This window comes from Callionymus lyra, chromosome 19 (assembly GCF_982586985.1).
Source record: "Callionymus lyra chromosome 19, fCalLyr1.hap1.1, whole genome shotgun sequence".
Taxonomy (NCBI): Eukaryota; Metazoa; Chordata; class Actinopteri; order Syngnathiformes; family Callionymidae; genus Callionymus; species Callionymus lyra.
In genome coordinates, this window is record NC_141836.1 from 187,359 (window position 1) to 199,601 (window position 12,243).

General features: G+C 44.0%; 1 protein-coding gene across 1 annotated transcript in view; it reads right to left on the reverse strand.

Moving 5' to 3' along the window:
* Positions 1–5,703: 5,703 nt before the first annotated feature.
* Positions 5,704–12,243, reverse strand: part of LOC148058794 (flotillin-1) — an 88,271-nt gene continuing 81,731 nt past the window's right edge. Inside the window, exon 16 of the mRNA XM_087782227.1 lies at positions 5,704–5,747. The gene's annotated coding sequence lies outside the window, so the exon portion shown is untranslated. The remainder of the gene's footprint in view (positions 5,748–12,243) is intronic.

Sequence of the window (12,243 nt, forward strand, 5' to 3'; positions counted from 1 at the left end):
GATCTGTTGCTGAGTACAGGTGGACACTCAGGTGATCGTCAGGTCAGAGACACCGATCTGTTGCTGAGTACAGGTGGACCCTCAGGTGATCGTCAGGTCAGAGACACCGATCTGTTGCTGAGTACAGGTGGACACTCAGGTGATCGTCAGGTCAGAGACACCGATCTGTTGCTGAGTACAGGTGGACACTCAGGTGATCGTCTGGTCAAAGACTCCGATCTGTTGCTGAGTACAGGTGGACACTCAGGTGATCGTCTGGTCAGAGACTCCGATCTGTTGCTGAGTACAGGTGGACACTCAGGTGATCGTCTGGTCAAAGACTCCGATCTGTCGCTGAGTACAGGTGGACACTCAGGTGATCGTCTGGTCAGAGACACCGATCTGTTGCTGAGTACAGGTGGACACTCAGGTGATCGTCTGGTCAAAGACTCCGATCTGTTGCTGAGTACAGGTGGACACTCAGGTGATCGTCTGGTCAGAGACACCGATCTGTTGCTGAGTACAGGTGGACACTCAGGTGATCGTCTGGTCAGAGACACCGATCTGTTGCTGAGTACAGGTGGACACTCAGGTGATCGTCAGGTCAGAGACTCCGATCTGTTGCTGAGTACAGGTGGACACTCAGGTGATCGTCAGGTCAGAGACACCGATCTGTTGCTGAGTACAGGTGGACACTCAGGTGATCGTCTGGTCAGAGACACCGATCTGTTGCTGAGTACAGGTGGACACTCAGGTGATGGTCTGGTCAGAGACACCGATCTGTTGCTGAGTACAGGTGGACACTCAGGTGATCGTCAGGTCAGAGACTCCGATCTGTTGCTGAGTACAGGTGGACACTCAGGTGATCGTCAGGTCAGAAACTCCGATCTGTTGCTGAGTACAGGTGGACACTCAGGTGATGGTCTGGTCAGAGACTCCGATCTGTTGCTGAGTACAGGTGGACACTCAGGTGATCGTCTGGTCAGAGACACCGATCTGTTGCTGAGTACAGGTGGACACTCAGGTGATCGTCTGGTCAGAGACACCGATCTGTTGCTGAGTACAGGTGGACACTCAGGTGATCGTCTGGTCAAAGACTCCGATCTGTTGCTGAGTACAGGTGGACACTCAGGTGATCGTCTGGTCAGAGACACCGATCTGTTGCTGAGTACAGGTGGACACTCAGGTGATCGTCTGGTCAAAGACTCCGATCTGTTGCTGAGTACAGGTGGACACTCAGGTGATCGTCAGGTCAGAGACACCGATCTGTTGCTGAGTACAGGTGGACACTCAGGTGATCGTCTGGTCAGAGACTCCGATCTGTTGCTGAGTACAGGTGGACACTCAGGTGATCATCTGGTCAGAGACACCGATCTGTTGCTGAGTACAGGTGGACACTCAGGTGATCGTCAGGTCAGAGACTCCGATCTGTTGCTGAGTACAGGTGGACACTCAGGTGATCGTCAGGTCAGAAACTCCGATCTGTTGCTGAGTACAGGTGGACACTCAGGTGATGGTCTGGTCAGAGACTCCGATCTGTTGCTGAGTACAGGTGGACACTCAGGTGATCGTCTGGTCAGAGACACCGATCTGTTGCTGAGTACAGGTGGACACTCAGGTGATCGTCTGGTCAGAGACACCGATCTGTTGCTGAGTACAGGTGGACACTCAGGTCATCGTCTGGTCAAAGACTCCGATCTGTTGCTGAGTACAGGTGGACACTCAGGTGATCGTCTGGTCAGAGACACCGATCTGTTGCTGAGTACAGGTGGACACTCAGGTGATCGTCTGGTCAAAGACTCCGATCTGTTGCTGAGTACAGGTGGACACTCAGGTGATCGTCAGGTCAGAGACACCGATCTTTTGCTGAGTACAGGTGGACACTCAGGTGATCGTCTGGTCAGAGACACCGATCTGTTGCTGAGTACAGGTGGACACTCAGGTGATCATCTGGTCAGAGACACCGATCTGTTGCTGAGTACAGGTGGACACTCAGGTGATCGTCAGGTCAGAGACTCCGATCTGTTGCTGAGTACAGGTGGACACTCAGGTGATCGTCTGGTCAGAGACTCCGATCTGTTGCTGAGTACAGGTGGACACTCAGGTGATCGTCTGGTCAAAGACTCCGATCTGTTGCTGAGTACAGGTGGACACTCAGGTGATCGTCAGGTCAGAGACTCCGATCTGTTGCTGAGTACAGGTGGACACTCAGGTGATCGTCTGGTCAGAGACTCCGATCTGTTGCTGAGTACAGGTGGACACTCAGGTGATCGTCTGGTCAAAGACTCCGATCTGTTGCTTAGTACAGGTGGACACTCAGGTGATCGTCTGGTCAAAGACTCCGATCTGTTGCTGAGTACAGGTGGACACTCAGGTGATCGTCTGGTCAAAGACTCCGATCTGTTGCTTAGTACAGGTGGACACTCAGGTGATCGTCTGGTCAGAGACTCCGATCTGTTGCTGAGTACAGGTGGACACTCAGGTGATCATCTGGTCAGAGACACCGATCTGTTGCTGAGTACAGGTGGACACTCAGGTGATCGTCAGGTCAGAGACTCCGATCTGTTGCTGAGTACAGGTGGACACTCAGGTGATCGTCAGGTCAGAAACTCCGATCTGTTGCTGAGTACAGGTGGACACTCAGGTGATGGTCTGGTCAGAGACTCCGATCTGTTGCTGAGTACAGGTGGACACTCAGGTGATCGTCTGGTCAGAGACACCGATCTGTTGCTGAGTACAGGTGGACACTCAGGTGATCGTCTGGTCAGAGACACCGATCTGTTGCTGAGTACAGGTGGACACTCAGGTGATCGTCTGGTCAAAGACTCCGATCTGTTGCTGAGTACAGGTGGACACTCAGGTGATCGTCTGGTCAGAGACACCGATCTGTTGCTGAGTACAGGTGGACACTCAGGTGATCGTCTGGTCAAAGACTCCGATCTGTTGCTGAGTACAGGTGGACACTCAGGTGATCGTCAGGTCAGAGACACCGATCTGTTGCTGAGTACAGGTGGACACTCAGGTGATCGTCTGGTCAGAGACACCGATCTGTTGCTGAGTACAGGTGGACACTCAGGTGATCATCTGGTCAGAGACACCGATTTGTTGCTGAGTACAGGTGGACACTCAGGTGATCGTCAGGTCAGAGACTCCGATCTGTTGCTGAGTACAGGTGGACACTCAGGTGATCGTCTGGTCAGAGACTCCGATCTGTTGCTGAGTACAGGTGGACACTCAGGTGATCGTCTGGTCAAAGACTCCGATCTGTTGCTGAGTACAGGTGGACACTCAGGTGATCGTCAGGTCAGAGACTCCGATCTGTTGCTGAGTACAGGTGGACACTCAGGTGATCGTCTGGTCAGAGACACCGATCTGTTGCTGAGTACAGGTGGACACTCAGGTGATCGTCAGGTCAGAGACTCCGATCTGTTGCTGAGTACAGGTGGACACTCAGGTGATCGTCAGGTCAGAAACTCCGATCTGTTGCTGAGTACAGGTGGACACTCAGGTGATGGTCTGGTCAGAGACTCCGATCTGTTGCTGAGTACAGGTGGACACTCAGGTGATCGTCTGGTCAGAGACACCGATCTGTTGCTGAGTACAGGTGGACACTCAGGTGATCGTCTGGTCAGAGACACCGATCTGTTGCTGAGTACAGGTGGACACTCAGGTGATCGTCAGGTCAGAGACACCGATCTGTTGCTGAGTACAGGTGGACACTCAGGTGATCGTCTGGTCAGAGACACCGATCTGTTGCTGAGTACAGGTGGACACTCAGGTGATCATCTGGTCAGAGACACCGATCTGTTGCTGAGTACAGGTGGACACTCAGGTGATCGTCAGGTCAGAGACTCCGATCTGTTGCTGAGTACAGGTGGACACTCAGGTGATCGTCTGGTCAGAGACTCCGATCTGTTGCTGAGTACAGGTGGACACTCAGGTGATCGTCTGGTCAAAGACTCCGATCTGTTGCTGAGTACAGGTGGACACTCAGGTGATCGTCAGGTCAGAGACTCCGATCTGTTGCTGAGTACAGGTGGACACTCAGGTGATCGTCTGGTCAAAGACTCCGATCTGTTGCTGAGTACAGGTGGACACTCAGGTGATCGTCTGGTCAAAGACTCCGATCTGTTGCTTAGTACAGGTGGACACTCAGGTGATCGTCTGGTCAAAGACTCCGATCTGTCGCTGAGTACAGGTGGACACTCAGGTGATCGTCTGGTCAAAGACTCCGATCTGTTGCTGAGTACAGGTGGACACTCAGGTGAATGTCTGGTCAGAGACTCCGATCTGTTGCTTAGTACAGGTGGACACTCAGGTGATTGTCTGGTCAAAGACTCCGATCTGTTGCTTAGTACAGGTGGACACTCAGGTGATTGTCTGGTCAGAGACACCCATCTGTTGCTGAGTACAGGTGGACACTCAGGTGATCGTCTGGTCAGAGACTCCGATCTGTCGCTGAGTACAGGTGGACACTCAGGTGATCGTCTGGTCAAAGACTCCGATCTGTTGCTGAGTACAGGTGGACACTCAGGTGATCGTCTGGTCAGAGACACCGATCTGTTGCTGAGTACAGGTGGACACTCAGGTGATCGTCAGGTCAGAGACACCGATCTGTTGCTGAGTACAGGTGGACACTCAGGTGATCGTCAGGTCAGAGACACCGATCTGTTGCTGAGTACAGGTGGACACTCAGGTGATCGTCAGGTCAGAGACACCGATCTGTTGCTGAGTACAGGTGGACACTCAGGTGATCGTCAGGTCAGAGACACCGATCTGTTGCTGAGTACAGGTGGACACTCAGGTGATCGTCAGGTCAGAGACACCGATCACTCTCACTCTGTGACGTCTGTCGTTCCAACGTCTCGTCGACACCAAACAACAATCATTGATTACTGACGAGAATCTAAAGCTTTTCTCGTCCGTAGACATGAGCGCAGCAGTGACAAATGTTGACTCCTGGTCACGTCTGTCCTCGCACTGGTGCCTTTTCTCGTTCTCTCGGTCCTGTACAAATAAAAGTACAAATATATTTTCCAACATTGACTTTGTTTCTGATCCTTTATCTTTGACGCGTTCACAAGTTCATTCTTCTTTTCTTCTCTTTTAGCTTCTCTTTATTTAAGCAGCTTTGGTCGCTTTAGTATTTCCTGTTTATTGCTGTTATTTATGTCCTTGTTTTGGTGATTCTTACTCTTTATTCAGCTCATGATCTTCATCATCAGTGAACCAACAATAGTTTGAAAGCTGTCGACCAATCAGAAGTGTGTGTTTTGGTCATGTGATGAATTAAATAAGAACAACTCACAATGTTCAACGAGTGACTGTTAAAAGACACCAGTACTACACAAGTCTTCGAACACAAGTGTCCATTGTACGTATTTCAGGGGTTGGAATGTAAACGACAGAATAGCTACGAGGCACGAAAGTATTGGAACTTGTGGAGTAACATTTCAAGTAGCGTAACATTAATGTGTCAAAATGTTTCTCTGGGGATTTTTTAGGGGGTCATGTTCACAGCCATAGTTCGGGGACCCCTGCTCTAGTGGTCATACAGCGTAACTGCGATGGCGAGAGACGACGTAACCGAGATCCTAAATCTCATCAGTGTAAGCGAATACGCCGCAGTTAGAAGCTTCGGTGACGCGTGTAGAAAAGATGCTAAACTAGTCGTTGAGCCGTCTACGCTTTCCAGGGTGTCCCTGAATCGTCGCCAGAACTCACCTGAAGCTTCAGCACATTCCACGGAGACACCAGCGACTCACAGTCTGAAAACACAGAGTTTGATTCGTTAATAATCATGTTTTTCTCGAGAACTCATCGACACGAGACTCAGTTCTTGCTTCGAGCAGATGTTAGCAGCGGCGGCTAACAAAGGCGGCGGTCGAGCCGAAAGGCTGCAGATGTGCTCCAAACACCTGAGTTTATTGTGGACGTTAAAGTGATTGACAGTCTGACTATTATCCGGTGTCAGCGACGGGACATCACAGCTCTGGTGTGACAAGAGATATTTTGTTTTAACGACGAGGGCGAGCGGCTCGTGGTGTGAAACACTCACAGGCCGAGACAAGTTCCACCGTGTTTGACACCATCACCTTAGAATTAAAGGTCAGGACCAACTTCATGTCGTCCATTTTTAACTCATTTTTGTGATTTAATTCGCTGTGTTTTCACGAAGATACTCTCGCGAAACCGTTTAATGTTAAACACTAAATCAATTATCAATCAATGAGATGATTTTAGTCGAATGTTGAAATAAATACGAGTGAATGAAGAAAATAATGAATTAAATCAAGTATTTTTAACTGGAGACTGGAATCACCAGACATTCTACAGTTAAAAACACAGATTCACAGACGGGTTACTTCAATATGTTTTCGATGAACAGTGATTGTAACACGGCAGTAAAACACCTTCATAAAAACACACCAGAACAATAGTTAAGTTTATCTTTGCATCGAGTCACTTCTTTACGCTGCAGTTGTTTTTCCAACATTTATTTAAGTTGAATTGATCAGTTTTTAACTAAAAATCTGGATTATATGCATTTATTCTTCATGTCTCACATTTTCTCCGTTGATCAAATGACAAAATACATCGTTTCCATAAATAACTGCAATAAGAAACATTAACTCGGGCTGAACGATTATTGAAAAAATATTATATATAATATTATTATTATTATATAATATAAAAAATATATTATTTATGAGACTCTTTTTTTCAATGCCTTCTTTTTTATGCATTGTTTAAATCTAAAGGATTAACTTCAAATTAAAATGTATTTCTCCTTGATTGTGAAGATAAAGTTATTATGTATTTTTATGATAAAGTCAAATGAAGCAAACCTTAAAATAAAGGGAGAAGGTTTTATTTATTTACTCTAATTACACTTGTAAACATAACATTTTCACTGCAAATACTAAAAACTAAAAGTGTGACGTAAACATTTATATTTATGAGTCAATAATAAATCATACAAACTTCAGAGTAAAGAAAAGTGAAAACACGAGTCAGTCAGTTCATTTTTGTTTAAGTTTAAGTTCCTCTCAGACATTATAATAATATTTAAATGAACATTAAATAAAATCGCAACCACTGAGATATAATAATTTTGGAATATCGCGATTATATCACAAATGCGATTAATCGTTCAGCTTCATAACAAACCATTTGTATCTGGACGTTAATAGTTGTTTAACGTGTGAAACAGAAACTGAGGATTTAAAACACTTTACATTTGAACTGAGCTGGATTTGAAGAAAAATCTTCAGACTTTAAGAAAAACAAACTTTCATCATCAACTATGACTTGTATCTAAACATGTTCGGTGTTTGCTTTCAGGATTATTATATATTATTGAATAGTTTGGTGTCATTAACAAATATTTCACTCACAAATGTAGTTTCTATACATTTAAAACCTCAGATATAAATTGACAAATGACTTAATTTGTTGAAAAAGACACAATAATGCGGAGGAATTGTATGAATTAATAAACTGATCATTTATAAACGAGATCACGTAAACAACTGTCATTTTCTCAGTTACTTTCTTTCATTCATTGGTTTATTTGTGCGTTTATTAGTGAGTAATGTTCACGTAAACTTGTATTCATTTGACAAAAAGTGTTCAAAGTTACAGTATTTCACGTCTATTTCCTGATCGTACGACTTTAAATTATTGTGTTAATAAAAAACAAGCCCTTGCATTTGAGAGAGAGTTCAAAGTGCATCATCAAAGTATTCTCTTATAGTCCGGTCATTACGGTAATGTGTATTTTCAACAACAAGACGCACAAAACCGTGTTTGTTTTTGTAACTTCCTGAAGTGGTAGCGATGAGTCGGCATGAACGCGGCGCATCAATGTTTGCGCCTCATGTTTATTCATCTGCTGCTGAATCTGCTGCACAGTTTGTCGAACACTTTGATGTGTGCGTCTCTGAAAACTGCCGACTCAGGGAAACCAGTCCAAGTCACGCGAAAACACACCTCGGAGCAGAAAAAAGGCCACGTTGCAGATGTTGGAGAGACCGACCGGTTGCTCCGAAGATGTGGAAGTTTGTCCAGAAGAATGTTGAGAGCTGGACTCTTCAACGTGATTGTGCTTATTATACATCGAGGCTTGACCTTCGGGGTGATGTCATCACTCAGAACAACTGTCACTGACCTCCAGAGGGTCAAAAGGAAGAGCCATTCATCTGCAATTCTGACCCCTCAAAGCCGGCGTCACCCAGGGCTCTGTCCTCTCACCCTGCAGCCTTCAACCCGCCGTGACTGGTTAATAACTTGAGGATTTATTTGAGCAGGACTTCAAATGAAGCAAGTGTTGAAGAACGTTAAGTGCATGAAAACAAAAGTCGGTGAAGGTACAGGATCCGTTTGAACGACTGCTCGTGCAGGACAGACTCTATACTACAGTGACGGTGCTTCAGGGGCCATCATGTCCGAGATGCATCTCATGTGAAGGGTCTCACTTGCAGAGACAAAAGGATAGGATCAGCTCTGGGGTCTGTGTTAGTCCAGCACAACATGGCTGAGTGCTCCTGAAGAATGTGGTCCTGAGAAGTCTCATCATATCAGCCTGAAATAACCTCTTCCCAGAGACCAGGCTCCTGGCTCAGGTCCTCAGACGGTGAAGAAACTCTCAGGAAAACCACTTTATAGACGTCCAACAAAATATTATTTCATTGACTGGAAGTCCAAACACCTTACTTCAGGCTCTCCCTCCAAGTGATGCCAGCTTTTCTCTCATCGCACAAGCAGCAATGATTGTTGAGTATATATTTGTCTTCTCGTTTACACTATTGTAACAGTTTATTTTGTGTCTAAACAAGAAGGATCTTCTCGCCTGCAGTTCATACTAAACTCTGCAGCCAGAATTCTGAGCCGCTCTAGTAGAAGAACTCACATTTCTCCTTCAAACTCTTCACTGGCTGCCAGTTTCTTTCAGGATCATTTTAAAATTCTGGTTCTTACTTTCAGATCTATTCATGGTCAGACCTTCATGATCTGATCCAGACTTACACCCCAGCTCGGGCTCTGAGGTCTGTGGATCAGAATCTACTGATGGTTCCTGAACACGGTTCAGGACCAGAGGAGAGAAATTATTTTTGATTGTTAAATCTCTTTGTGACCCTGGTCTAGGAACATATTTACTAATAACTATTACTAACTTACTATATGCATCAGTCCATGAAATGCTTCACTTGAATCTTCATCAAAACCACCACAGAGCTGAAGACCAGGACTCGACGGCTACTGATCGAGATGACAAAAACACATCGGACCAGCAGGTGAGCAGGACCGGCCCGGACATGCCGGCGAGGAGGTTTGAAAGTGATGAACAGTGGTGTGGAGGAATGAGAAGCCTGCAGCAGTGATGGAACGCTGTGATGAAGGAGGGAAGATGGATTAACTCAGAGGAGGTAAAACTGCCTTTTACATTTTCTCTGTTGGCCTTTTCACCGACTCTAAACGCACCGTGATTGATGTGGATTCCTGACACTTTGAAGAATGACCGACACCACGTTGGAACTGTTTATAAAGATTTGGAAAACTTTTTTAAAATCCAGCGATTAGCCGTGTTGTCGTATAAGCTGCAGCGTTCAAAGTGCCTCATAAAGTATTCTCCTATAGTCCGGTCATTACGGTAATGTGTGTTTTTAATAGGCCGATACATTTAGACGCACAAAACTGTGTTTTTTAACGCTCAGTCTCGCAGGACTTGCATCGGTTTCCAGCCAAACTGAGCGACATCAGAGAGGAGCCGCCGGCGCGTCGTGATATCACCAAATCAATAATAAATCCTTGTACACGCACACATAACACTTTATAAATGACGCTAACAACTTAGCACGTTAGCATACGGTGAAGACGGACAGGTTTGTTTGGAAGTTCACGATCTTATAAGAAAACAACTGAGACGAGATGAAAAGTTCTTACAATATGTTGCTTTAACAAAGGAGGTTGAAAGAGACGAGTGACTGGATCACTAGTGTTTGACTAGATCATAAGTTAGTATTACTTCACTGGATCACTAGTGTTTGACTAGATCATAAGTTAGTATTACTTCACTGGATCACTAGTGTTTGACTAGATCACAAGTTAGTATTACTTCACTGGATCACTAGTGTTTGAGTAGATCATAAGTTAGTATTACTTCACTGGATCACTAGTGTTTGACTAGATCATAAGTTAGTATTACTTCACTGGATCACTAGTGTTTGACTAGATCATAAGTTAGTATTACTTCACTGGATCACTAGTGTTTGAGTAGATCATAAGTTAGTATTACTTCACTGGATCACTAGTGTTTGACTAGATCATAAGTTAGTATTACTTCATTGGATCACTAGTGTTTGACTAGATCATAAGTTAGTATTACTTCACTGGATCACTAGTGTTTGACTAGATCATAAGTTAGTATTACTTCACTGGATCACTAGTGTTTGACTAGATCATAAGTTAGTATTACTTCACTGGATCACTAGTGTTTGACTAGATCATAAGTTAGTATTACTTCACTGGATCACTAGTGTTTGACTAGATCACAAGTTAGTATTACTTCACTGGATCACTAGTGTTTGAGTAGATCATAAGTTAGTATTACTTCACTGGATCACTAGTGTTTGACTGGATCATAAGTTAGTATTACTTCACTGGATCACTAGTGTTTGACTAGATCATAAGTTAGTATTACTTCACTGGATCACTAGTGTTTGAGTAGATCATAAGTTAGTATTACTTCACTGGATCACTAGTGTTTGACTAGATCATAAGTTAGTATTACTTCATTGGATCACTAGTGTTTGACTAGATCATAAGTTAGTATTACTTCACTGGATCACTAGTGTTTGACTAGATCATAAGTTAGTATTACTTCACTGGATCACTAGTGTTTGACTAGATCATAAGTTAGTATTACTTCACTGGATCACTAGTGTTTGACTAGATCATAAGTTAGTATTACTTCACTGGATCACTAGTGTTTGACTAGATCATAAGTTAGTATTACTTCACTGGATCACTAGTGTTTGACTAGATCATAAGTTAGTATTACTTCACTGGATCACTAGTGTTTGACTAGATCATAAGTTAGTATTACTTCACTGGATCACTAGTGTTTGACTAGATCATAAGTTAGTATTACTTCACTGGATCACTAGTGTTTGACTAGATCATAAGTCAGTATTACTTCACTGGATCACTAGTGTTTGACTAGATCATAAGTTAGTATTACTTCACTGGATCACTAGTGTTTGACTAGATCATAAGTTAGTATTACTTCACTGGATCACTAGTGTTTGACTAGATCATAAGTTAGTATTACTTCACTGGATCACTAGTGTTTGACTAGATCATAAGTTAGTATTACTTCACTGGATCACTAGTGTTTGACTAGATCATAAGTTAGTATTACTTCACTGGATCACTAGTGTTTGACTAGATCATAAGTTAGTATTACTTCACTGGATCACTAGTGTTTGACTAGATCATAAGTTAGTATTACTTCACTGGATCACTAGTGTTTGACTAGATCATAAGTTAGTATTACTTCACTGGATCACTAGTGTTTGACTAGATCATAAGTTAGTATTACTTCACTGGATCACTAGTGTTTGACTAGATCATAAGTCAGTATTACTTCACTGGATCACTAGTGTTTGACTAGATCATAAGTTAGTATTATTTCACTGGATCACTAGTGTTTGACTAGATCATAAGTTAGTATTACTTCACTGGATCACTAGTGTTTGACTAGATCATAAGTTAGTATTACTTCTGTGGATTTACTGAGCCAAGACACGTCACCATAGCAACCGAGCCTAACAAGCTGCGCCTCACAGTTCACAGACAGACGGAGACGTAAACAACAACGAGACATAGAAGTACAAACTGACAACTTTACAGAACGTGACGCTGATTTGTCAAAGTGCGCATTTAAAAAAAGATCGACTTATACAATAAAAAATGATCGCACATGTTTTCGATGTATATTACATGTGACAATATCGTGATATCGATATTTTTTCGATATATTGTGCAGCCTTAACATCAACATGCATTTATCAATATGTACTTTGTGTCATAAATCCTCATGAAATTGACGTTAAAACGACATGAAATACTTAAGTGTTTGTTGACGACGTCACTCTCGCCCTCATGAACCAAAAGGATTAGAACGAGTTTCGATGCTCATGTGATTGATGTTCACGAACCTCTTATCCACGCCGGGCCCTCGTGCATGTGTCGACTCGCTCG